Source organism: Serinus canaria, chromosome 1 (assembly GCF_022539315.1).
Source record: "Serinus canaria isolate serCan28SL12 chromosome 1, serCan2020, whole genome shotgun sequence".
Classification (NCBI taxonomy): domain Eukaryota; kingdom Metazoa; phylum Chordata; class Aves; order Passeriformes; family Fringillidae; genus Serinus; species Serinus canaria.
Genome location: NC_066313.1, coordinates 44,220,675 through 44,248,018, shown reverse-complemented (window position 1 = coordinate 44,248,018; position 27,344 = coordinate 44,220,675). Strand labels below are relative to the sequence as shown.

At 38.1% G+C, this 27,344-nt stretch overlaps 1 protein-coding gene across 11 annotated transcripts in view; it reads right to left on the bottom strand.

Moving 5' to 3' along the window:
• SGCG (sarcoglycan gamma) overlaps nt 1-26,661 on the bottom strand; it is a 105,515-nt gene extending 78,854 nt beyond the window's left edge. For 4 of the 11 annotated variants that reach the window (XM_050980916.1, XM_050980919.1, XM_050980901.1 and 1 more), the window contains exon 1: nt 26,458-26,661. The gene's annotated coding sequence lies outside the window, so the exon portion shown is untranslated. Of the gene's footprint in view, nt 1-25,864; nt 25,958-26,456 lie in introns of all 11 variants that reach the window. The other 7 variants (XM_050980914.1, XM_050980927.1, XM_030234900.2 and 4 more) reach the window with 4 other exon arrangements.
• Nucleotides 26,662-27,344: the final 683 nt, after the last annotated feature.

Sequence of the window (27,344 nt, the reverse complement as noted above, 5' to 3'; positions counted from 1 at the left end):
AGCTGGCTGTATGAAACAGAAAATGGAGTGACTGTCCCTCCATGGTAGAACAAGTTTGTTAGGTCTTTGAAGCCCTGCCTCTGTACCCATATTCTCATATCACATATTGGCTTCTACAGATACAAAACCTAAAGAATAGAATGATTTTAACTTTCTCTTTTGCTTTCTTCCTATTTCTTTTATCTTCTTGAATTTTTCTTGCTTCCTTCCCTACTCACTGACAGAAGGAGCAAAAGTACTGGTAATCAAGAGATATAAAAGTCTGCCACTCTATTATTAAATGTTATATTTCAGTAACATAGCATAAATTTAACTCTGAGAAAGCAAGCTTTTATCTAATTTGCATTTGAAACAAAAGCACATAAAGGACATAAAACTCTGTTTAAATACAGTTATTCAGTGTCTACTTATTAGTTACAATAGTATTCTCATTCAGTACCACTATGCATCTTCCCAGAAAGAAAAAAAAGAAAGTTTAGGCACACAAGAAAAATTACTCCAGTTTCAAAAGATTTAGAAGAAGACAAGCGAAACCATGGAAATTACACAGAAATTCTGGCTCTAGCCAGAACCCTATAACAGCAACCATTGTCCCAGAACTTGTGCCCTGACAGACCCAATGCTCAGAATTTAGTGGATTCTAATTTTATATTTGGAGCAATTGACTATTAAATTATGGAAGGAATCTGCATTAGTTTAATTTTCTTAAAACTTCAGTCTTCAAAATGATAAAAAGATTGAAATCTATTTAATACTGTAAAAATACAGTATTAAAACAGCACTTCTTCCTTGTTAAATGAGAGGGAAGTTATTTTAGGATGATCATACTACAGACCAGCATGTATGCTTAAAGAAAGAGAATAAGTAAGACTGGCTGTTTACTATAAATAAATGAACACATTCTTAACAATTTGTTATGAGACCTGAAGAGAACGTCTTTAAATTCTTTTGTCGCACAAGTTCAGCTCACAAAATATCAAAAGTACTTGCAAGAAAAAACCCCAAGGTATTAATGTCTTGCAGTCAATGTGGGAAAAGCTTTTATACAATACTGATTATCTCCTGTGGTTTTTTTTGGTAGCCAAGAAAAAGTAATGTTCCCAAAGCATTTTACTTTTCCTTTAAAACTATGCTATAAAATGCTGAATGATTAATGATTTTTCCTTTACAAGTTCCCATTGTAAAGCTGTTCTGAAGTAGATTACTATTAATTTTGCAATCAAAATCATGCTACACCCTATGACTCACTAAAAGAATGCTAGGGAAAAAAAGCCCTAGCATTCTAAAATGCCAGAAATGGGGTGGAGGGTGAGAAAAGGCACAACAAAAAGCATTTTCCATGCTACAGAGTAAAACAGCCTAAGCCCCAGATCTATTAGGGCTATTATTCTGGAAACTAGAAGTATACAGTATTTTATAGCATTTCCATTTTTGACTGTGAAACTGAGTCTCTCACTTTTAAATTCCCAAGAAATAGTTAACACCTGTACCGTGGAGGTACAGAGTCAACCCAGCAAAACAGTTCACAACTCAAAGGCCTGGGCAATCTTTGGTTAACAAAACGCAGTTACACACTGCGTTTGCATGAACAGCTTTGCATAGCTGTACAGGGGCTACAGGGGTGGCTTCTGTGAGGAGCTTCCAGAAGCTCCTCCCATGTTCAACAGCCAATGCCAGCTGGCTCCAAAACAGATGCGCTGCTGGCCAAGGCTGGGCCAATCAGGAATAACAGTAATGCCTCTGGCATAACATCTTTAAGAAGGAAAAAACAGTTATTGGGCATATGTAACTGTGGCCAAAGAGCAGTGTAGTGAATATATGGGAGACAGCCCTGCAGACACCAAGGTCATTGCAGAAGGAGGGGCAGGAGGTGTTCCAGGCACTGGAGCTGAGATTCCTCTGCAGCTCTTGGTGCAAACTGTGGTGAGGCAGCTGTGTCCCTGCAACACAGGGATGCAGAGATCCACCTGAAGTCCATGGAGGAGCCCACACTGGAACAGGTGGATGGATGCCTGAGAGGAGGCTGTGTAACCCCATGGGAAGCCCATGCTGGAGCAGGCTCCTGGCAGGCACCTGCAGACCCACGGAGAGAAGCATCCATGCTGGAGCAGGTTTCCTGGTAGGATTTGTGACCCTGTGGGAGACCTGTGTTGGAGCAGGCTGGGCCGGAAGGACTGCACCCCATGGAAGGGTGACCCACACGGTAACAGTTTGTGAAGAACTGTTGCCCCTGGGATGGACTCACACTGGAGAAGTTCATGGAGAACTGTTGCCTGTGGTGGGAGGGACCCCGCACTGGAGCAAGGGAGACTCTTCTCCCTAAGCAGTGGCAGGAACAACATGTGATGAACTCACTGTAACCTCCATTCCCTATCTCCCTGTACTGCTAGGAAGGAGGAGGTAGAGATGAGAAGGAGGGAGAGGTAGGGGAAGGTGTTTTTAAAATTTGGATTTTTTTCCTCATTATCCTGCTCTGATTTTATTGGTAATAAATTCAGTAATATCCCCAAATTAAGTCTGTTTTCCCCATAATGGTGTTTGGTGAGTGATCTTTCCTGGTCCTTATCTCAACCCATGAAACCTTCATTATATTTTCTGCCCCCCGGTCCAGCTGGAAAGAGAAGAGATAAAGCAGCTTTGGTGGTGTAGGGCATCCAGCCAGAGGGAACCCACTACACATTAAAAATTGAAACTTAACTGATTTCCCAAGATCACTCCATGAAGAATCTGTACTGAACTATATTTAAGAATGCAAGACCAAAGTACTTAATTCAGAGTCACTTTTCTAGATCAAGATGATATTCCTCATCAGGCGGACAAAGGAGGCCCAGCACTTAGCTCAGGAGTTTTTACCGCTTCTAATATTTAAGAAGATAAAAAGAAAGCCTACGCAAAGGAAGCAGAAAATGGACAAGCAATTCTTCTTATCAACCACCATAACAAAACAGCAATTTCTACTCCTGCTTTCTGTGGAAAAAGAAATTGAACAGCCCTTTAAGAGCAACAGTAGAAGGGAAGACAAAATAATTAAGAATCTGGTTTGACATTGTGAACTTGGATTGAAGTAGAGCCTTAGTACCAAAGGTTAAGTCGCAGCTCTTGATCCATAAGATCTTTTTTGAGCTACCATTCATAAAAAAGACCATAAAAATAACAATAGTAATGTTATTAGTATACCCAACTATCTGTTTGCCCTACTGAGATTTTAGCTTTGCCAAAATGCGAGCAGAAAAATTAGGCACATGAGAAGTGAATTTAATTAGGATCTTGCCATCTGGCATAAGCAAGCAAATGTTAAGTGGTGCCCTTTTAATATGAAGAAACTATAATCAACCAGGGAACAGACTATAAGCTATTTCCTGTTTGATTGAAATGCTTAAATTAACTATGGGAATAGTGTAATTATCTAGTATTTTGAAGGGTTATCCTTGAGGCTGAGCTGCAGGCAACCACAGCAAGCAGAGTAACCATAGTGGAAGAGTTGATTTAAAATTGACAGATTTAAACTGATAAATTTTGGCAGTCTTTAAGAATATGACATCCCAACTTATTGAGCAGAGTTTCAATATACTTGCAAAATAAAGTGTTGCATCAGTTTAAAAAAGAAATATAGTAGTGCTATCTGGAGCAATGCTTACTACAATATGGCATTCCATTCTAACAGGCTATTTTGAAAAATAATAAATTATAGAGAAAAAACGAGTATGGAAATAGACAAGGAAATGAAATAGGTTCTACTTGGCTGCTCTAGTTCTGCAGTTTGTTTGATTTTAGTTAGAAACATTATTACCAAATGCCAAAGTTTCTCCTCTAGTGAACCTGTGATTCATAATAGTTTCACAATTACTAGTCAATGTAATTGACTAGTAGGGAATACATTCATTTTAACCATAATCAGAATGTATGCTTAAAAGTCTTTTCCCCTGTTATTTACTCAAAACATTTAATGACACATCTTTACTTCTCACACTTCACTGGCTTTGCATCAGCTTAAGTGACAACAGCTGCATCCTAGTTGGTATGATCATCTCATTTACTGTCTGGATAACTACACAAACAGGCTGCTTCATTTTCAGCTGTGCAGTCAAATACCCAATCCATCGACTGTTAGAAAATGAGCACAAATCCAAGGCACAGATCAGACCCTCCAGCAGAAAACAACTTCCAGAAATTCACTGTCCCTTTCCTAAGATAAAGGTGCCTGACCATCTCCAACCCACTGTGATGACTGACAATTCCCCTTAAGGGTGGGCTGTCACACCTACTCTGTTATGGTGTATTAATCCAGCAGATAAGCACCAAGACCAGTCTAAAAGTGCATTGTTCTAGTCAGCTCTTGTACAAAACTGAATGGACCCCTTCATGCACAGTATAACTAGCTGCATACCCAGTTTAACCATGTCTTAGAACCATCTCTTCTTTTTCTAGCACTTTCTAAGGAAGTATCCTTGATATTTCCTAGAATGTTGACAGGTAGAGGTCTTAGAGGATAACCAGAAACATACAAGTAGTCAGTGCGAAGCCTTAGAGATTTTCAGAATGTGTACATATATTTGGGGCTCTTTCTCTTTAATTGCCATTGTTAGACTTTATAATTATCTATTTTACTTGCCTCATAGGAAGCTTAGAATCTGATTCTGGGCTTGGCAAAACCATCAATACCAGAGCACTTCATTTTTATATTCCCAAGGAAGTTCTACTTTTCTACAATGTGTAGACACTTGATGTACTTCTCTTTCCTCATTAACTTTGCTTGACGTGCTTAGATTTTAAGCTTGTCCTTAAGTCAAGGGCATCTTGCTTTACTATCAATACCTAGCAGTTCTTGTTTCTTATACAATTTACTGCTCCTTGTCTGTCTTCTATATAATATTCCCAAAAGAATAAAAAAATCAATGAAGATGCATTTTAAAAACAGATATATAGCCTAATACATTCAGGGGTGCATGTGAAAATACTTTCAGGTATCTCTCAAAACTTCCCCACAATTCTCTACTGCTTGCCACAGGACTGAGCAAATGGACAGGATAGCAGTTTTGTTTGCTACTGAAATTGTTTGGGGAAAAAAGTTCTGGTCAAGACTATATTCAGATTTTCTCCTGAGAATGGCATAGGAAGAGAAGCAATATTTTTGGATATTTGTGTTCTCCTTACATTTTTAAGACTGAATCAAGGAGGAATTGGCACTTTGACACCTGAGGCTAGAAGAGAAGTTGCCTCCAGCCATACTGATTTTCATGACAGCTTTCCTGGGCATGTTGTTAGCTGGAAGACTGGAAAGTCAGGGAAGACAGATACTGAGTGCTGCATTTGTGATATTTAGCATCCAACAGCACATAGAAATAATCTTCCTGCAGTGATATGGATACCCAAGTGACTGAGAAAAAGTGAAGACAGTGACTCACATTCAGGTAACACATTCAGGAACTGGAAGGAGTTGAATGAAAATGTGTTTGCACCGTTGCTAGGGAAGTTGTTTAATCCTTGGAGCAGATTGTAACAATGCTTCATGCAGAGGCCATGCATTGAGAGACCAGGATGAGCAGCAGGTAAAGTCTATACCTTAGGTAGCTTGCTTTCTTTTCAAGAAATCAACACTTGAAACAATGATTTGTACATGGTCTATACACTGTCAAATAGCTCCATTTAAAATCTTCCTATAGCAGAACAGATCATCAGGTAATTTGCATTTGTTAATGGTTGTATGGTTAAAAAATGGAGAAAATACATCAACCTAATTCATATTTATATGAGTGTTATACACTCATTTATAATTAAAAAAAAAACCCAACATAAATAACAGAAAATAATTTGGGCTACATAAATTTTTAAAAGGCATATTCAGAAACTACAAAATTAAATATGACAAGAAAAGAGATTCATAGTCCAACTTCCGTGCTTACTAAACAGTAAAATTTACATGCTTACTTATACTCCTCTGTGAAAAATATAACTACCTTAAAATACTTTTTTTTCAAATATTTTACTGGAAATGCCACATAAAAAATCTACTGCTTGTTCTGTGTAGGCCCAGGGATCAGATCCAGCGGACGGCAAAGGCCCTGATTAGCAAGATAAGGTAAAAAATAACAAGACAAACAGATGGACACATGGTAACTAATAGTGTGTCAGGTTCTTCTGAACTAAAGTGAACTTATACTTATTTTTCATTCCCAAAAGGTAACTAAGCATAAATGAGCTTTGGTTTATTTTTTTTTTCCTATTGAAAGAATAATTATAATTAGCAATGCAGAGAAGGTTCTGTATCACTTTCTCAGAATCACCAACAGTTTCAAACTTTGAGATACATATTTAATGTGCCTGGTGCAGAAGCAGCACTACTTATAACTGGCTATTTCTGAAGGATGCTTCCCAATTTCCTGTAGATTGCAAGGCAGCATCTGTAAAAATGTCAAGCACTAACAACTCTCACTCCTCATTCCTAAGCCAATGCCATGCAATTCATTACAGTTCTTGGTTTCACCTGCTTTAGGAAGGATCCACAAACAGCATCTTTGTGAGAGAACATACAACTCCACAAATTAACGCTTTCCTGAGTATGAATAGTGTGACTTTTTTGGGGAGTTGAGTCCACCTTAGCTAGAACCAGTGATGTGCCTTTGGAGGCATCTGTAATTTTTCTTTGAGATGGATGCTTTTGTTAACTTGCTTCTTTTTAGGCACTGTGAAACAAAGATTCAGTCTTAAGAGGAAAGACAGAATTTAAGGAACAATGCTTGCAGTCATCAACAAATCCTGACTTTTACAGAACTGTTGAGATACTTTTTATCAAGAATAACTCTAATAATGAGAATTTAAAATATAATTTTGAGAATGAAATTAACAAATGTCTGCCTGGTGCATTTGTGTGAATCTGGGCAAATGATCAGGAACAATAGCCTTTTTGGAATAAAATACATGAAAATGTCACATAATAAAGTAAATAATATTTAAAATAAGGCTATTGATTTTATAAAGTGGGATATCAATGGAGGCACAAAAAATGTACTCTAGAATAATCTCCAAAAGAATGTTTTACAAATTTGATGCTTTGAAATGTTTTCAGAAACTAAATTTTTTGTAATTGACTCAAACTATAACAATGCAGAGAATTCAGCAGCTATTTCCCATTTTCTCTATTAGCAATATGAAATCAAGGTGAAAGCAGAAAAGGGTTTTATGGCTGTGAGACAATCATAGAATCTCACACCAAGAGACTTAAAGAGGGCTCAAATGGAGAAAACTGTGAATGTGCCTGGACAAAGAAACTGCAGTCAGCCTATAAAGCAGAAAAAAGTATCTACAGACAAGCTTACAGGGGAAAAAAAAGGCATCCTGGTGTACCACATCAATCTCCCTGCCAGAGTTCTCTTACTGTCTTAATAGCCACTCAGCATGGGGCTAGAACCTAAGTCCCAATACAAGAACAATTAAAGAAACAGCAGGACCATACATAGTTACAAAATTACATTAATTTTTTTAACAACCAGAAAACAAACAGTCCCTTTGGAAAGGTATTTAACTTCCTAGAAAAGCTTTTTTTTTAAAAAAAATTTGAAATTTCCCAAATTGTAAATAGGAAATTGTCTTCCACTGTCTATAAATATTTTCCATGTTAGAATTTGAGTTTATGAACAGCTATTGAACTCCATTTGAGATAAAAATTTCCCATATCATATTTAGTTTCCAGCTGCTTCAACTAATTTACAAAAAAATGGAAAAAGTAGCAGTAAACCAAAATATTCACTATCTACCCCGCACCTGTCACTAAAGTGGATGACTGTACAGCTTTTTACCACAGGACTTAATTCAAGCCACAAAAATAAACTCTCTTTTCATCAAGCTCCTGTCTGTGAAACTCTAATTCAGCATTACATATGGGAATTCTCCTATCAGCATTCATAAACACCACACATACATAGGAAGAGAAACAAAGCCTCTGATGGTTTTGTTAATGCCATCCAACACCTCCCACAGCTTCTCAACTGAAAGGGCTGTTATATCTCCAATCCTCCTTTTATCCTGATATTCTTGGTTAGCTGCATTTTGAAGCCCCTTCTTATGAATGCAGCTTTCAAAACCAAGGGGGGAAATCATCTTGACCAGTGATAGTGCTCCTTCCTTGGATAATTCCCATGTGCATTTTAACAAAGAGCAAATTTATCCTAATCACAAGAAAATGAAGTTCCCCCTTGCAGTGTCCATGGGAGGAATGCGCTAATCCCTGCCCCACTAACATTGCACAAGACAGAACATCCCCACTGACATTTTTGTACCACTTCAATCAGTTCCTTGAGATGCAGAGAATACACAGAAAACTTGCTTCTTCTACTCCACTTTCTTTGAAGGGCTCACACAAGTATTGTAATGACAGCTGATGGCATGGCACTACCCAACCTCCAATTAAACAATGCTGAATTGAAAACACAACTGTAGGCTTTGAAAATGGTGCTGAGCTGGATAAATGGATTTACAGTAAGATGCCTGTGGTGAGATGTTAAAGAACACAGGTCTGAGGTCACTAAGTACCAGTAAAATCCTACAATGGGTTGGTTTGGGTTGGAAAGACCTTAAAGATCATCTAGATCCCACCACGGGCTGGTACCATATGCTGGTGTCAGAACTGGTTCCAAACACATCACCACATATGTGAGGACAAATTGCTACACTGAAACAACAGAACCCACTTCCCACTGTGAGAATGAAGAGTAAGGGACACTTTCTGTAAGGCTTACCCAGGCAAAAGTAAAGAAAGAACATCCTTTTTTATATGTTGAACATGCAACAATACAGAGCTAGCTTCAGAAGCTTAAGGCAAATGAAGAACACCAAGGGGTGACTCTCCCCAGATTAACTTCAATAGTATTTTGATGCAGCAAGGAAAGCATCAAGGAAACATACTGAGGGATTTTCTGTCTTTCAAAAGGACAACCTGACAGCTGGAATAGATGACCGATGGAAGGTCCCGTCTGACTCAAGTATTCTGTTCTAGTCTATTCCAGCATACCTTACATTTCTATCACCTGGATTTGCCAGTTTACTGTCTCATCACTCAGAAGGTTCTTCTGAAGCTTTTCAAGTGATCTTCTTTCTAACTTATTTTCAAACATCATGGCTCCAAACACCAACACAGCCCTTTTGATATGTGCTATCATGGAAAAGACATGTGATGTGCATTGTGCAAGATCTGTGTTATGTGGACAGGTCTCAGCACAAACTGTTGCATATCTACAAAGACAATGTTTCTCTGCTGCAAAATTCAGCATACATTTTTATTCCCCGTTTCCCAAGTTTCAGCCATCTGTTTATCCTTCCATAACCCTACTACTTGTGCCACAGCTGCTTAGCTTCTTAAATTTCTGGTTAGGGAATATCTTGAAAGTTTCCTGAGGAAATCTGAGGAATCAACAAGAGAATTTTTACTGATGTTATTCTCCATATGTAGGGACACATGATGTCATACAGCTAGAATGAAATTTAAAACTGGAATTGTTCAAAGGCTGTTCCAAAATTTGAAAGCAAAAACATCTAGCCGCATCCCAAGTTAAAGTAATTTGCTTTACCTGGTTCTTTTCATAGCTGCTTTGCCTTCATGATACTTCGGAAGCTTAAAAATTCATCTAATTTTTTTAACTTCTCTGGATACAAGAACAACATAATCAATGTCAAAAAGCTGCATCTAAAGCTTTCAGATGCATCAAAGAATCAAAATTACAAGCGAAAGAAGCTTTAAGTTAGGATTCAATTTCCTGAAAATTAAAGTACAACTATCAAAGGGGTAGCAGTATCAAAATGAAGGTTGGAAACTGTCAATTTTCGATAGAAAGATTACTTTTAAAGTGTTAGAAACTAGTAAGATATTTTTAAGTCAAATAAAAGCACATTAACAGCTTAAATGTTCAGGTTTACATGGGATAGATGCACACTAAATGACAAAGAAAAAAGTTTTTAAGAAAAAGCAGCTTGCATCTTACAGAAAGGCAGAAGAGACTGTCATATTAAACAAAATTCCATAAATTAAAAAAACATGCAATTAGAATTATAATGTAAAGAAACATTCTACTTAAATCAGGTAAGGTTAATTTACCTATTTAATGAACCAGTGCAAGGAATTCTGAAATCTGTTTTGGCAACCTAAGCACATTGATCTAGGCACAATAAAAAAAGGGAGAAAAAAAGTGGCAGTGATTTTCAATGTATTCTCAATTCTTTCTAAAACCACATCTTCTATAAGAAGAAATTCTTTAGGAGAGGTCAAAAAAAGACTAGTGAATACATGTATATAGAGGAGCTCTTTCAATTTCTTTTAGGTACCTTCTAGATCCACCATCTACAGCAACACAACTTTTTGATTTACTCAAGGTAAACTACAAAAGCACAGACAGCTGTTAGACCAGTACCTCTTAGGCAGAAGAGAGAAATCAGTTCTTTCCATCTCTTTTCCTCCTTCACATGCAGAGTTTCAGAAAAAAAACAACAAAAAAACCCAATGAAAACAAAAACCCAATCCCAAACCCTTTCCTCATAACCACTGAAATATGGCTCCTGCCAACACTATCAGGAATGTAGATTGTCATTTACCACCAGCCAGTATGCAGTTATCTTATTTACATGTGTGATCTGAGATGGAATGACTCCAGCTTAAATATCCACACAGAAAACTGCAGCATTTTTCTTTCACTATGTGTGCTTCAAGATGTCAAGCCTGGGAAAGAGAGTCCAGCTACCAAAATGTTTGATATTATTGCCTCCACTGACTTCGATCACATTTCAGACCTGGCTGGCCAGTGTCCAATGTCCAAGTGCTAGTCCATGTAACGGGAAGATACTTGGCCAATGACTTCAGACTGAATTGCACTTTGACTTTCAGGGGAGGGTAGGAAATTTCCTGGGCCTAAGAAGGATTCTTTGACTGAACTCCAGGTCCAGAGCAAGGAGGGAGAAAAGGACTGGGCATCACTTCCTTCCGTGTTCTCATAGGGACTTCCTAGAATATGAAACTACTGAAAACATTTTACAGTACAGAATTATTTCAGGGCAAAATGTAAACAGATCAAATGCAATGACGCCTCTAGACAGCCCACATGCTAAGAACTTTGCCAAATTAAAAAGGTAAGGTAGATACATTCCTGGAAATCTGTCTAAAACTCATATACAAAGGCATAACAAGAGGCTCATATAAATCTTGAAATACTCAAAGAAAGTAGGAGAATATTTTGGGAAATATCACTAAAAGATGATGTTTCCTGTCCTTATACTCTTTCCTAGGCATTTATTGTGAGCTACTGTCAAAGACAGATTTTTGGGCAAGATGGAGCTGAGGTATTTCCAAAATTTACCATAAATACAGCACTGGAGATACCAGCACCTCAAGCACCTCTCAAGTCTTCTTTTTTATGTTAAGGGGAGCAAAGGCATAATTCATTTGTACTTGCAAGAGCTCAAGACTGAGCTGTTGTCTCTGTACTGGCTTCCATTATTAAAGAACAGTTGTCACTTGCAGTGGGGAGCAGGGCTTGAGTGGCACCATCACGGTGTAGACCAATATCTGAGATTGATATAGATGGCATCTTGGGAGAGGTTAAGAATGCTAAACACGTCATTAGAACAAGTTTGACCTACACAATGTACATTTAGCTGTTAGAACAAGTCAAGGAATCCAGAAATCTTCCCTGGTTATCCACAAATCTCTGTAGGCACCCATGCGAGGCAATTGCCAGTTATAAAAAATATGCAGACAAAGTCACATAAAGAGACCCCATCAACTACCCCAAGACAAATGGGAACTCCCCTTGAACATATCCCCTATAAACCTGATTGTTCTCAATATGGATGATTTTCAGTTATATTTTCTACAACTGACCATGAAAAGACTCAGATTTTACTCACTTAGGCTGAAGTTGTTCCTCAGGTATGAGCAGGGGATTGGCTCACTTTAAAGAAAAGTATCATTCTCCTACTCACTAAAGACAAGTGCCCAGAAAACAGAAGAGCAGATCTCAGATATCCCAGGCTCTAGACAGCAAAATTCGAGACCCAATCCTGATCTCCGTTCAAGAAAACTGAGTTCAATTTTCTCAACCAACATTCTGTATAGTGAGGACTAACACTTGATGAAAGCAAACACACAAAGAATCATCCTTCACAAGACAGTAGTTTCTTTCAAACTTCATAGTATAATAGGATCACAGATACCAACTCACAACATTTCATGTTAGCTCATGAAGTTGTATTCCATAAACCAGGATAACCGTATATAAGCGCTCTGGGATCACAGCTTCACCAATGGTGAAGTTACAGCAACACCACACCTAGGCAATTACCACAAACCAATGGCTGGTATAAATAGCACTAGACACGCAAGAGATAAAGCAGCTCAAGAACAAGGAAACCTATGCTGTGAAAATCCCAAGCCTTGTAAAGTAGCTGCTTACACCATCTACACTCCTGCTTATATGCAGCAGGGATGCAACTTATCTTTCTGAAGAGTCTCAGGCTTGGGAAGAATGGACATGAGCCAGTACCCACTAATCATCTCAAGGAACAGATGTAGTCAGTGCACACATTTTTCTCTGAAGTCTTTTTCTGATTATTCTACAATGCCCCCTGTTATTATTCTCTCTTAAATCTAAATCTATTATTCTTTGCTTCACAATGGTCCAACATGAAACAGACTGGCTTGAGACTGAACCTATCCAATATTAATCTACAGTCTGGCTGTTAAGGCATTCTTTTGTAAGGTGAAGTAGTACACTTCCATTGCTAGTAACTTTCTGAATTTGGTTTCCCACTTCCCAAATTCCTGTTTGTGTCCCTCTTTCATTCTATAATCAAAAATGTGGCTAGGTCATCTACAGCTTTTTCCAAGTTACATTAAATAAAATTCAGGATTCTCCTGTGTAAAGCAACTGCTTTGCTTCTGCTCCAGAGACAGAACTTTAGACTTGTAAAATTTATAGCCACTGCACTATTTTACATTAACTGTATGTGCACTATACAACAAATCATAAATTATTTTAAAAACCTATTGCATAGTAGGTCATATTTAGTACACGCAAATGCCTCCCAAAATATTTCCAATAAGGAGTATCCTTGCTAGTTGTTGTGAAAAGGTAAACCCTGTTTTATGAGGCTATATTTGGTCTTGTGCATTTTATAAGTTTGTACAAAAAATGCTCAGTGTTAGAAACAGCATTTCCTTTTATAATCTAAAAATAATTAGATTATATTTAGCTTGTTTGTACTCAGCTTGCAGCAGGTAAATTGTAATTCTCTTTAAGAACTTTAAGAAACACAGCCTGTATATACAATGTAAATTCTTAACATAAAATCCTGAACACAATCTGTCAAAATACATCAGTATGAAGAAACTTATATTCATTTGGTTGTGACCTATAATTTTTCAGAATGACAGCCTTTTTCAGAAAACAGCATGTGAGGTATTTGCAAAGATCACAAATTCCCCTCTTTCGATTTAGCATTTAACCTGTCCTTGACATCTGCCAATATTTATGATCTCCATTATTACCTATGTATGTATCCTGTACTCGTACTTTAAACAGGTGGGATACATTTAAGAACAGCAATATTCCAAACATCCAGTACTTTCAAAATCCATAGCATTTATAGTAAGATTGACTTTCAATGAATCCAAAACAAAATTTGTCTTTCTGCCTATGCAACATGTGTTATGTATCTGCTTTACAATTTCTTGTAGAGTGCATTAGCCGCACACAACGACAATTCACTTCAGATTTAGCCTTCTCACAGCTACCCCCTTTTGCAGAGAATTTTCAGTGCCAGGCTATTGGATTAACTAACTTTAACAGCAGTAGCAGGCCAATCCACTACTGGTACTTTATTTTTCAGGATCCTTGGGACAAAAACCAAGGAACAAGAGAAGCCCTTCTGATGGTAGCACATTTCCAGTGAGCTGATTTCCAAAGGACCAAACAGGTTACTTCCTGTCACAGTGGCAAAAGCAATCTCATGCCAAAGCAGAATCCATAAATCTTCAGAAAAAAATATTGACTGGCACTGGACAGCCATAACAGAATGATCCACAGCCTTTCCCTGCTGGCCCACAAAGAACTTTAGGAAGAGTTCAGGAGTAGGGCTAATCACTTGTTTCTGAGAGCAGCAGCTCACTCCAAACTACCTGGAATAGCACACAGAAAGTCTATAGTGAATACAGAGTAAGCCTTATATTTCCAGCTTGGTGAAAAAAGAGTTTTAAAAATTACTTTTAAGATTTTATTTTCAGCATTGTAAGGGGAAAATTAAGGCCCAAGAAGTTTGGTAAATGCCCTCCCCTTGTCCAGTTACTGTGACCTTGTTTGCTACTTACAAAGGAAAACGAAGATATGGTATTTTTGTTTGAACTGCCTGCTAGGATTGCTTTTGATTAGTAAATTAAATGCAAGGTCAAGCTGCTTTAGCAACAAGGAGTTTTGATAAGGTGCTCCCATGGTTGTGTTACAAAAACATGATGACCTCAATGTTACTATGGACTCAGGCTTAATGAAAATGTGAAAAAGTGATTTATGTAGCCAGGAAAAATTACATAATCAGAATGTAACAGTAAGTCTAGCTGAGAAGTAAATATGAAGATGTAATACTGAAAAAGTGTATGTGTATGGATTTTTATGTATACACATAACATGAAGTTCCATGAAGTTTCTTCTTAGGTAATGTTTACTTCTCTTACAAAAGGGAAATGAGACAATAGGAAGGCCTTGTGATAAAACATAACAACTTTTATTCCAGTTATAAAAATGTTCATTCTGCCATCTATCTGCTGAGGTAAGCCTGAGAATTCTCATTAAAATTTCAGCATGGCTGGTCATAAAAAAAAAAAAAATAAAAGTAGGAATAGTTAAAAAAAAGATAATTGGATTCTTACATGATTGTAGTATAGTGTGACACCTCTAAGTAAGGCTATACCTTCTGCCACTGAACAAAAGGTTATCTGGCATGGGATGTGTCACCTGTCACTAAGTAAGCTATGAGATTTATTCACTTGGAAAGTTGGGCCCTATTTAGTCTATTATTTACAGAAGTTAGAACATTATGATTTTATTATAAAATTAGACAAATTAGTCGAGTACCATTTCTCACTAACACATTACTCTAGCTACATAAAATATGCATTAAATTTGCTTTTAAAATGTAAGGCAAATATCCTGAGGCATTCCTAATGGCACAAAATGGTGTTTTTACTTCCAGAGACAAAACTGAGCTATTCAAGAACAGTAAGTCACCAGTACCATAGCTTTAATTATATTTGTTTAATTCTGTGAAGAAGCACAAGTGAGTAAAATGTTCTCTTTGTCTGTTCAGACACTTCTGTAATGGTAAAAATCTAAAGATGTCTTAGAAGGAGAGACAATCATTCAATAATGATGATGGAGAACACAAAACTAGAACTATCAAACTCATGAAAACAAACAGAGCTTCTTCTGACAAATGTGATGAGAAATATGACATACACTAACAGCACTAGTGACTCCTCAGGAAGCTGAAGCAAACTCATATGAATAATGTTTCCCCTGTATTTTACTTAAAACTAATCTGTCATGATCTTCTGGAACTGCTTATAGACAAATCTTTCACTAGATTAATCAAAACTTCCTCTTTTCTTTTCCTTCCAGTTCCCGGAGCTCAATATGGAATTTTGCTATGCAATGAGGCCAGACAGCTTTCCACTGGAGTTTCAAAATTCAGTTGGCTTATGCTCAGGAAGAAAGGAAGAGTCATCTATACTAAGGAGAAGAGATAATATGGCTTTATAGGAGGTAAGAGACATGAAGATATAGGGATGACATGCAAAAAAAGAAATCAATAAATACAATGAGAGAAGCAAACAAAATAAAAGGGACTGAGAAAGGGTGGAGACAACAAAAAAGATCTGCAGCAGTAAAGCATAGAACAGAGAGCAATAGGTGTGTTCCATCAAAAAACAGCCTGATGTCCACTATTTCATAGGACAGATGGAAAGTACTTGCTACTACCAATTGTTGAAAGCTTAGAGAACTTTTCCACTTTCCTTAAGAACTGAAGGAGTTTGGAACAGAAGCCAGTTCATTTACACGATTTCATAATGAGTAGACACAACTGCTGAAATTTCAACACTGCTTACCAAAACTCAATAGAGCTACCTCAAAACTGGAAAGCAATGAAAATTGTCTTGCTTATAACAAGTCAGAGTCAGCACTTAAGTATTAACCTGAAGTATCACCAAAACTATTTAATTTCTCATCCAAACAGTGTGTATTGTATGACTCAACTATTGTGAAACAAAAGTTATTATTTTGTTACGTTTGTAGCAGTAAACTCACTTGTGTGGAAATGGAATCCTGCTATTCCCTGGACACAAAAGCATTTCAAGATTTTCTGTTGGATTAGCATCTGAGAACTTTGTAATATTCATAAGTATCATAAATGCAATTTTCATACAGAACCATGATAACTCAATTAAACATCTGATCCTCATAGATTATTTTTAAACATTACTTATAACAAAATACTAAACAAGGCAGGAAAAACAAAGTTAAACTTTTCAATTTTTAGCTGCTCTACTAATAATTCATAATCTAGTTTTAGAACCTCTTTCTAAACTTTTCACAACAATGCATGTATTTCTCAGCCCAAGGAGGTTCTTGAATATAAATTATCAGAATAGAGAACATATCAGATGAAAGTTTGAAGTATATTGGCAAATGCATATGCTTAGTAATAGAGAATTTGTACCAGTTGTTTAATTAGTTCTTGTGATTTCATAAACTCTTTGAAGGTTTCTCTTCAGATAAAGTCATGTGTTTTAGTGCCCTGGTGTCATTCACTAAAACTTTCAGGAACAATAAGTAAAGACAGTGCACACATCTTCCCACAGCACTGTGCTTACTGCATCTAACAATCATATTGGCAGCACAGTCACAGCCATTTCCCCATTGGTTACTGGAACTCGGATTCCTGCATATATCTGCACATTCTCCTATGCAGACAGCAATCCCTACCTACCAATATGATCATCTCCAATTGGCTACTGTATGATCTGACTCTTTTTGGGATGTACTGGTGTCTAAAGCCAGGCTGGATGGGGCTTTGAGAAGCATAATGTAGTGGAAAGTGTCTCTGCCTGCGGCAGGGGGTTGGAACTGGATGATCTTTAAGATCCCTTCCGACTCAAACAATTTTATGATTCTCTTCTGTGATATAAAGACCTCCTTCCATGTTGCAGGAGAGTTACTTCACATACTATAAGAGTATACCATTTCCCAGAACTGTTACCAGAAAATTGTTATGATTTTCATACCCATTAAAAGTAGATAAATGAACTTGCTTTGAGTACCTTTCAGACATCTTTACATTTGTTTTCATGCTATCATTGACATACAGTTTCAGTTAAAGATTCTCATTTATTCCTGTCACCTGATCCTAAAGAATAATGATGTAGTGTAAGGCTGTTTTACAGGGAAAAAAAAAAGATAATATTTTCTTCCCATTCAAATCACTCTGTTTCCACAGTCTATTATGACAATTGAAGATATTACCAGTTGTCTCTATTCCTCATGAAGTACCAATAGGTTTTGTTGTGACAAAGGCCTGGAGCATGACAATTTTATCTCATGATCTTTTTTCCCCATCAAAGACCTAGACTGTGAAAAAGTGTAATTCATGTACTTGATACCAAATGATTTTACATCTAAAACTAACAAGAAGGAAAGACATTTAGAATAAAGTCTGCAATAATAAGCTATTCAAAAGGATGAACAGAAAGAAGGAATTAATTTTCCAGACTTTTCCAAAGTCAACTATCAGGAGATCTGTATCAGCATTGGGCTACTTCTAGGTGATGCCTGTTGCAGCTGATTGCAGAGTCAGTTTGATACTACAACCAACTTTAGTCAAACTATGCATTTGTCAGGTATGCATTTTCTTCTTTCTTCACAATTCCCAATAAAGTAGAAAAAGTATGATTGGGATGGTTTTAGTTAACTTACTACTTTCATGAAGACATTATATTTGTAGAATTCTGCCACAACTCATTAGTAAGAGATGGAAAAATCACATAGTAGTTCAACCCGCCAAGACAAATTCAAGTACCAAGAAGTAATCTTGTGCTAACTAGTAAATCTATACTAACTTCTTGACAATATTTTGTCACATGAATAAGGAAAAAAATGCTTGGAAAAATAAGTGAATTGTAGACATAGCTGTTAGATAAGTGTGTAGTGAACTCAACCAAAAGTGTATTCCCACAGCTCAACTAAATTTTCCAAAACCTTATGGAGCTGCAATTAAAATAAATACAGGATTTTACATGCAGCCATAAAAATTATTTTAGTCTAGTAATTTCTGCTGTTAATTATGATTTTCTGCACACTCAGCAAAAAGACTCCTTGAGTCCATGATCATCATTTACACAGTGGGCTGACAGTTGCAGTAGTCATGGGAAAGAGACTGACCCTGATCAGAGATTATACTTGAAAATGACAGTACAATCAATAAACCCTAATGATACATAGATGAGAAGCAGATTTTACAGATGGCCTCGACTTTTGGATATTTGCATGAGGGGCTGATTTCTGGATAGGCATGGTCCTTGAGGTAAGCCTGTCAGCCAAGAGTGGATGCAGCAAATATCTGCTGGAAAAATGGCAAAATTTTCTGCACTTGCTCACCAGTTTGATGACAGGACTAAAGAAAATACATGAATCAGCATGAATGTCCAGAATTTCTTATCTGCCAGTGTAATGTCTTCAATCAGTCATCACAGATAAAGGTCTGCCATGCTCAAAGACGTATGGGCAGACATAGGTGCCAACCATACAAGCAACCTGAGACAAGAATTCACTGGCATGCTTAGGCCCTCCTGCATTTTTTGTTGGAATGGAGGACTTAATGTATTTGTTATTAGCATATTTTTGGACTCAGCTGAACAAAAAATAACAACGGATGCCTAGTCTGGGTTACTGATTCAACTGGCTGCAAGTTAACCTACCATTTAAACACCAAAAAACCAACCAAACAAACAAAAAACCAAAACAAAAAAACAAACAAACAAAACCCCCCCCAAAAAAACCCCAACAAAAACAACAAACAAAACCCCCCCCAAAATATCTGAATACAGCTCCTGACAAAAATTGCCATAATTAACACATAATTTCAAAATATTCCAAGAAATTCAGTATGTGTAGTGTATGAGACATTGTATGACAATAAAAATCCCAATAAAAAGTATTAAAATGTGTCTTAGAGAGATGACCACAAAACAATCCCAAAACTGAGAAGAGTTTGCCAACCATTAGGTGTAACTAGTAGATAAATGAGATACACAGCATCATACTAAAAAATGGAGGGATGCTTCCTTTTAACACAGATATTTCATTTGTTTCAGATTTAAGATTAACTTTCACGTATGGGAATAACAAAAGCAATGACAGGGAAAATTTCTTTACCATCTTCCTTACTTCCTTTATTGCTCAAATGCTAGTGTTTTAAAAAAATACAAGCAATTCCTATTCTTGGCAAATCTCTAAATAGGATTAGAAAGGCAAGATACAAGCTGGACAGAGAGCAGAATCATACATATATCCTAATTATACAGGATTAAGAACCCAATAACCCATGTTGGTGGGTTACTACACACACTTCAGAAGTAGAATAATGAGTTCCCCTAAAAAGGCAGGCCTGATGAGACTGCTATATTGCTCCAAGGTATCAGTCAAATGTGCTGTTAAGAAGACAGCATATGCAAACAAAAGGATATTATTAAAGAAGATTAAAAAATACCTTTTCCCATAAATGCATACAGTTTTCTTGAAGCCCTGTTAATTTGGTTGGAGGACAGGCACAAATTTTCTGTTTGCCTTTGCCTTTCCACTGAGAAGTTAGAATTTAAAGATTCAGTCTCCTCAAGTCTAGTGTATCCTAAATAAGCAATGCTCAAATGTAACATGAAACCAACTGTACTCCTTAAAATGCAGCATTTTTAGCTGCATTTGCAATTTCTTAATGTATTCCCTTGCAATAGAATCAATCAAGACCTGTGCAACACTGTAATATTGCTGTAGCTTTCAGAGATATGTTCAGGTGCATCAAGAATTGCAGCACGTCTGCAATGCTTAACCTGAAACAATCTTTTGGAACAGAGAAAGTCCTTAGTGATACCTTGGGTCAATTGTTGCAAAACTTGACTGAAATTTCATGGTAATTCCACCCTTGAAAAAGACATGATGAGTGAGTGCACTTATCCCTCAAAGCACAACTTTTTTTTTTTCCCTTTTAAAGTGGTATTTAGACCAAGTAGTATCACAATTTAACATGGCTTAAGTTCAAAGGTGTAATAAGTGATTCAGGCCATACTGTTACTTTCTCTACACAGACTGAACAAGAAGCAAGTAATAAACATTCTGGAATTAAAACACTATAATTGACAAGATGATTTAATTACACTACAGTAAAAGGCTCTCTGAAGGCTCTGTCCTGGTGACACTCACTAAAACTGTCAATAACAATAAGTAGATAGAGTGCACACATCTTCCCACAGCACTGTGCTTGCTGCATCTAGTAATTATATTGGCAGCACAGTCACAGCCATTTCCACATTAGTTGCTGGAACTCAGATTCCTGCATATATCTGCACATTCCTCTATGCAGATCACAATCCCTAACTATGAGTATGATTACCTCCAATAATAAAGATTCCTGTATGATCCCTAACTCTCTTTGGGATGTTCTAGCGCCCACTTGGATGGGGCTTTTTACAATCTGGTGTAGTAAGAGGTGCTCCTGCACATGACAGAGGGTTTGGAACTGGATGATCTTTAAGGTCCCTTCCAACCCAAGCCATTCTATCATTCTATTACTTCTGGGGTATCTTGCATTAGCCAGAGAGTGAACTGAGGGAAGAAGAAGATCCCATTGCCTAAAGGCTTGGTAGCTCATCACATTCCTTAAAAGATCCAGAGAAGACCTCTTGACTTCCTTCTATATCTATGAAGAACACAGCTCATCCAACAACTAAATGTCTTGAGAGAAGTAATTTGACCTTGCACTTCAGACATAAAAGTAACTCTGACCATTGCCAAGACACAGTAAATGGTCTACTAAAAACTGAACCTTCTTTCTAAATAATAGAAGGCTTCAGAACCCAGTGTTGGCTTCGATAACAAGGAGGAGGCAGGATGTCTCTGAACTTTCACAATGGCTGCTACTTCAGTCTTTTTAAGATAGGTTACAATTTTTTTTCTCAAATTATCTGGGGAAGTTTGTTTTTGAGAATGGATGGAGAGATTCCAGTGAAATTTATTTAATCAGCCAGATCTTTCCATGTTGTCTCTCCTTCCTTGGTTGTTTGAATCCTTCCAAGTTTTGAAGTCAGCACCAGGAAAAGTCTGAGTCCTTTTTATTTATGTGCATATGCACCTCTATATGTAAAAAATATTCCTGTCTTCAAATTTCTGAGCAAAAATCTTCATACCCTGAGGAAGTGCTGCTTCCAAAAAAATCAGGTCAGGGAACCAGTATCATGTTGTGATTTTTCACATACAACATTTTTCTCAAATAATGTTGCACATTAGTTTACAATTCCTCATCAGCAAATAAATAATTTGCAGAAACTGACATGTAGTTATGGACAAAATTTCCTTGTTTCTGAAATCAAATAAACTGCTGGTTTAGAATTAATATATATATGTTATTATGTCATTTTTAGATTAATGAACAGGGTTTTCGGTGTACATTGTGCAATTTCTTGAATCTTCTAAGTTTTTCCTCAAAACTCAAAAAGCAATTGAGTTTTGAGGAAATACTCTTTTTCTGCAATATAGAAAAACATGTTTTTACAGTATCTTTGATGACAGCAATGGTGTTCAATACACAAAATCCAAATTCCAGAGTGCTACTCTCAGAAAACAAATGGAAGTTATCTCTCCAGTTTAATACAGACATAACATTATGAAGTTTTCAGAATTATTTATAATAAATACATTTTCAGAAGTATAGCATGCTTAATGCACAACCACAAGCAAGGAATTTATTTAGGTACTTTTGTATGACTCACATATATAGAAGTCTCCAAAAGTAATTCTTCAGTTTCAGAGGTTGATACACATAATGTGACTTGACAGCAATATTGACAAATATATTAATTTGGAACATCACAGTGAGTCAATTCAGTGAAGTCGATAAAAAATAATAAGATGTTCAGAACCACTCTGTTAAACCTAAGACTCTACATATTTGTAGAAAACAGGAAAACATTAAAACAAATTTCATATTATGGCAATTTCATGAAAGACTGTTAAGGTTTTCAATGCCATATGCCTCTAAAAGAAAATCAGTTTTCATAACACTATTTTAGTTTTCCTCTAATGTTTTAATAAATATGTACAAATGTGAAACTTGAATGACCCTTAGAAATTATCTAAAGCATAGTAGTTAATCAAACAACTCAATAACTTGACATGTTATTCCCCATTTTTTGGTGACTAAAGTTACTTACTACATATAATTGTCAAAAACTAAAAAGTAAAACTAGCACTTATGTTACCTTGTTAATTTTCATGAGGTTTGTGTATAGCATTTTAATTACAAATAGGATACATGATACAATTGCAAGGGACACTGCCCAGGAGTATTCCGACCTGACATTCAGGAAAAGGTATTTGGCTGCTCAGTAAAACTATTGTATTAAAAAGAATTTCTAAATTAAAAGGCATTTTCTTTCCTTTAAAGCTGTGATGTTTTGCAACAAAACCTTTCTTAAACAAATACATACTACTCCTGCTTTGGACTTCATAACAGTTTCTAAAAGACAGTAATACACATATTTATACACTATCATAATACAGACTGAAACCCATTATACTGGTTAATTAGGAAATAGGTTAAATTACCATATTAAGAGAAGGCTCCCCTAGTCTTTCCTGATAGATATTAATCACTTTATTAATAGGAGAAGCAACAGAGTATAGTTTTTACACCTAAGCATGTCATTAGGCCAAGGATATTTAGAAGCCAGGACTAGAATACTGGATGAGGACACAGAGTGTATAGCTACTCTGGTATTTTGATGGTTACAGTTACCATGACTAAAAATAATCAGAAATACCATATTCTTGCATAAAAGACAACATGCTACCTTGAACTGAGGCTGATCTTTACAGTTTACTTGTTGGTAAGGCTACAGCTGTAACTTCCATACAGAACATTCTCTACCTATAGAATAAAGGAAGAAATTAGAGGAATTCAGCAGAAAATATTATCTACCAGGGGACTAAAAAAGGTGACAAAGAAAGCAAAAATTAAAGAATCAGGAGTCTTTCAGTTGAGAGAAAACCAACACCCAGAATGTGCATGCAAATTGAAAGTGCATTCTGCAGGAATATTACTTTGTTTGTAGCGACCTAGGAAGGAATCCTTTCCCTAAATCTAGCCCTGTCTTTTTACAGGTTTATCATATGCACTTCTCAGCACCTGGGAATTCAACTTGTAACTAAGACACAATTTTCTTTAGCCAGTACATTCCACTTTTTATCAGTTTCCTGCTTCTGTAAAAATACTAAATACATTTAACTAGTTTTACAATGGTATTATCTACTCCAAGCACACCAGATGGGTTTAACAACCAAATAAAAAGTTTTCTATTATGGCTCAAGAGATGCCTTTAAATATAGCAGTACAAGATCTGCAAACAGAACTATAAGAAAATAAGCTTTATATGCAACCACAGTTTTCAGATAAAAGCAAATACCTCTCTTGTTTCTTCATGTACAACTTTACCCAAAATCCTCAAGTATTAAGGATACACACCTCAAGGTGTGTATCCTTAATACACATCTCAAGGTGTGTATTACCTTCAAAAGAGGTAACTTTGTTTTTTAGAGCAAATGCTCATTTTAAAAAACTAACCAACCCCCCCACCCCCAACAAACAAGAAACCATCACAGCAGATAAAACCCCAACCAGTCAATTCCTGAATTCCTCCTCATTTTTTTCTGTCTTTACCTAACCTCCTACACTTCCATACCTTAATGGCACTTTATATGCCCTCCTCGTGCTTCACCTGGTCATTTCAATTGCTTAAAGCAATGAAATGAGGGTCATTTACTGGACACCCAGCCACATTTAAGCTTCTGACTTCTAACATGAGCTCAGCTTTTGACAGCAATTCCTATGTACAATTTGGACGTGTTATCAGAACAGATATCATATTAGCAAACAAAGCATTTTGCTTCAGTATATTCTATCCATATTCTACCTCTGCACAGCTTAAGTACCAGTACTTCTGTGTGAATTTAACTAAGATACTGATGTGAATAAAATTAATTCAAATATCTGGTTACAGACCTGAGCACTAAATCCATAGGCTTCTAAATATTAAAACTATACTAAAAATCCTAAGTTTGACCCAGATCACTACATCAATTCATCCTTACATCTTAGTTACATCCTAGCAGTGATTTTACAAGCAATATATTCACCTCCATATAAAAAAAAAGTTGAAAAGTTTGTCAGACAGTTCAGAATGACATCTCCCTTAATACACTAGACATGCTCACTCCAATGCAAACCAAGTTTAAACTGTCATGCTGTCAAGAAAAATGATAATTCCCTAGTCATATCTTATCTTTCCAAGGAAGTAAGAACTACAGAACATTCTACAATAGAAAATTGTATCATATGTTTAATAAAACCTGCCGCTTGCATGAAAGCCCAGAGTTGCTGTATTTGAAGCTGACAATGAAAAAGAAAAAAAATCTAAAAACACAACCAGTGAACAAAATGCAGAAAAGGGGGAAGCATTTCAAGTTCTATTCTATTTCCTCAGCCTTCTCTCAGCTTAATGCAATATAAAAGTCCATTAATAAAAGCCTGAGCACATGTAAAGAAGTCTTAGAGCTGCACTGGGTCATTAACTGTGATAGACCTTCTTAAGAGATATACCCATGTGCCTATAAAGAAAAGTCCTAACCTGAAAATCACCTTAAGTATTGCCTTATCAATGTTCAACCATCAGGCATTACCTGCAGCAACAGATGTACATTGTGAAATCTAGGCTACTTTTGAATGCTCCCCTAAATGTGGTTTCAAATTTGTTGTATTAAAAACCAACCAACCAACAAAACCTTCAAAACCAAAAAAATAAACCTCCAAACCAAAAAGCTACTCATATTTATTTGATGTAATGAAATTAGGTTCATTGCACTTAAGTTTTTCTTTTAGATTTTGCAACAAGTATTGCTGAAATATCTGAAAACGTGTAAGTGAAACAGAACCGCAGCTGATAGTTAAGGTAGACTGTCTCTGATTAACCAAGTTAGGGCAGAACATCCTGTGTAAGGGGAAACTGCCTCATTTGAAATGGCATATGCAATGCATACGTCTTTGTTCAGCCTGGGAGTGAAGGAGACTTCCCAAAGTACAGATTTTTTTGATTAGTTATTTTTCCTTAAAGTGGTTCAATGTTGGATTTTTTTGCTTTGCAGCAAAGGTACCTAGAACCTCTGTGTAGAGCTCTGCTCACTTTTGATTCCTTAAGGTACTTCAGAAGAACTAAGCAAACTACTTGAGTCTGTCCTTCATATGAATTATGAGCAAAGGGGGAAGAAAATAATTGCAAAACATTTAAACTGGGATTTGAATTCCAACAGCGTTATGACGGCTCGCACATTTTACTCAAAGTTTCTGCTTAATCCACAAATGTTCAGTTAAAAAGCCCCAATGAAATGTGAATCAAAAAGAGCAGCAGTCGCATTTACTCTTACATCACACAACATAACAAACCTACTGAAGTCTCAGGCGTACTGCTGTGTGTCCCTTTCTGCTAAGACTTTATAGTTTGTTTTCCTAAACGTACCTAAACTGACAAAAGCAGGTAGGTAAATTTCACAGAAGAGTAAGATGTAGCCATCAAAGATGTCGATCTGCAGGGATACTTGAGCCTACTCCTCTGCAACAAACCAGAGTGAAAAAAACGAAACAAGTTGAGCGAAGTGCGGGCAGCACCGCCCCTGCCACCCGGGAAAGCGACAGCACCCACTGCCCGCGGCAACACAGACAGGCTACTTCTCCCTCGCCACGTTCCCTCCCGCGGCGATCCTCTCCCGCTTCTCTCAGCCCTCACGCCGCTGGAAACTTTCCGCGGGGCGCGGCACGGCCGCTGACACCAGTGCCGAGCCGCCGGGGCCGCGGGACGCCGGGGCAGCACTCGCAGCGCTGCGCGCCTCGCCCCGGCGGGGCGGCACAGCCTTGGGCACCGCGCCGGGACACCGGAGCACCCAGGGGCCCTGCCAGACACCCCCATGTGTCACCCTACACCGCGGGCTGCCTCCCTGCCCTCCGCCCCCCGGCCGGCGGCGGCAGGACAACTTTCCAGGGGACGCTTGCCCTCTCCCGGCACTGCAAATGTCTCGGCTCGGCTCGGCTCGGGCAGGAGTGTGGGGCGCTTACCTGATGTCCCCGCTCGGCTGCAGGGCAGGGCAGCGTCCCCGCGGTCCCCTTCATGCCCGAGGGGCTGCCTTGCCCGCGCACACGTCCTCATCCAGTTTCCTGCCCGCGGCTGCGCCTCCTTCCCTCGCCCTGGCGGGGCGGGCGCCGCTCCCGCGGTCTCGCCGGCGCTGCAGGGAGGGAAGGAGGAACAGAGGGCGGGCGCCAGGAGGAGGAGGAGAAGGAGAAGGCGAACAGGGGGTGGGAGAAGCCCTCAGTGCCCTCCCTCTCTCCGCCCCGACCGCCGAGCGGACATAGAGCAGCCGCGGGCGGGCCGCCCTCCCCGGCTGCGGGAAGCCCAGGGCACCGCTGCCCCTCAGTGCACCGCGTCCCTGCCGGGTGTCCCCGGCTCTGGCGGGCAGGGCAGGCCTCGGTGGAGCCTCTGGAGGGCGCCCCGACCCCAGAGCTGCTCTGCGCTTTATCGGAGCCAGCCGGATCCAGGGTCGGTGGCTGGGCTGGGCTGGGCTGGCACCGCCGCGCCTCGCCCGCTGATGGGGATGGAGTTCGGGCCGGCCTCAGGGTGGGACGGAAGGGCTAGGGAGGCTTCGGGATGTGTGTGAGGGAGCCGGGGCAGGACAGATGGAGGAGATCGTGAGAATAAGGTCTGCGCAGTTCAGGAGAAGAAAAAAGGGATTGGGGAGGAAAAGAGGGAAACTGAACGAGACAGAGAAGAAGCGTGGCGTGCATATAGGGAAGATGAACGATAAATGCAGTTTTTCCTAATAAATTTTGCAGGGAGGGTGTTCAGAAAGGCAGGGAGGAGTGAATACCAATGGGATAACTGAAGAGTAGAAAGGAGTAGGAAAGGATTGTCGGGCAGCTAAGGAGTAAACGTGCCCTGTAAGTCGTCA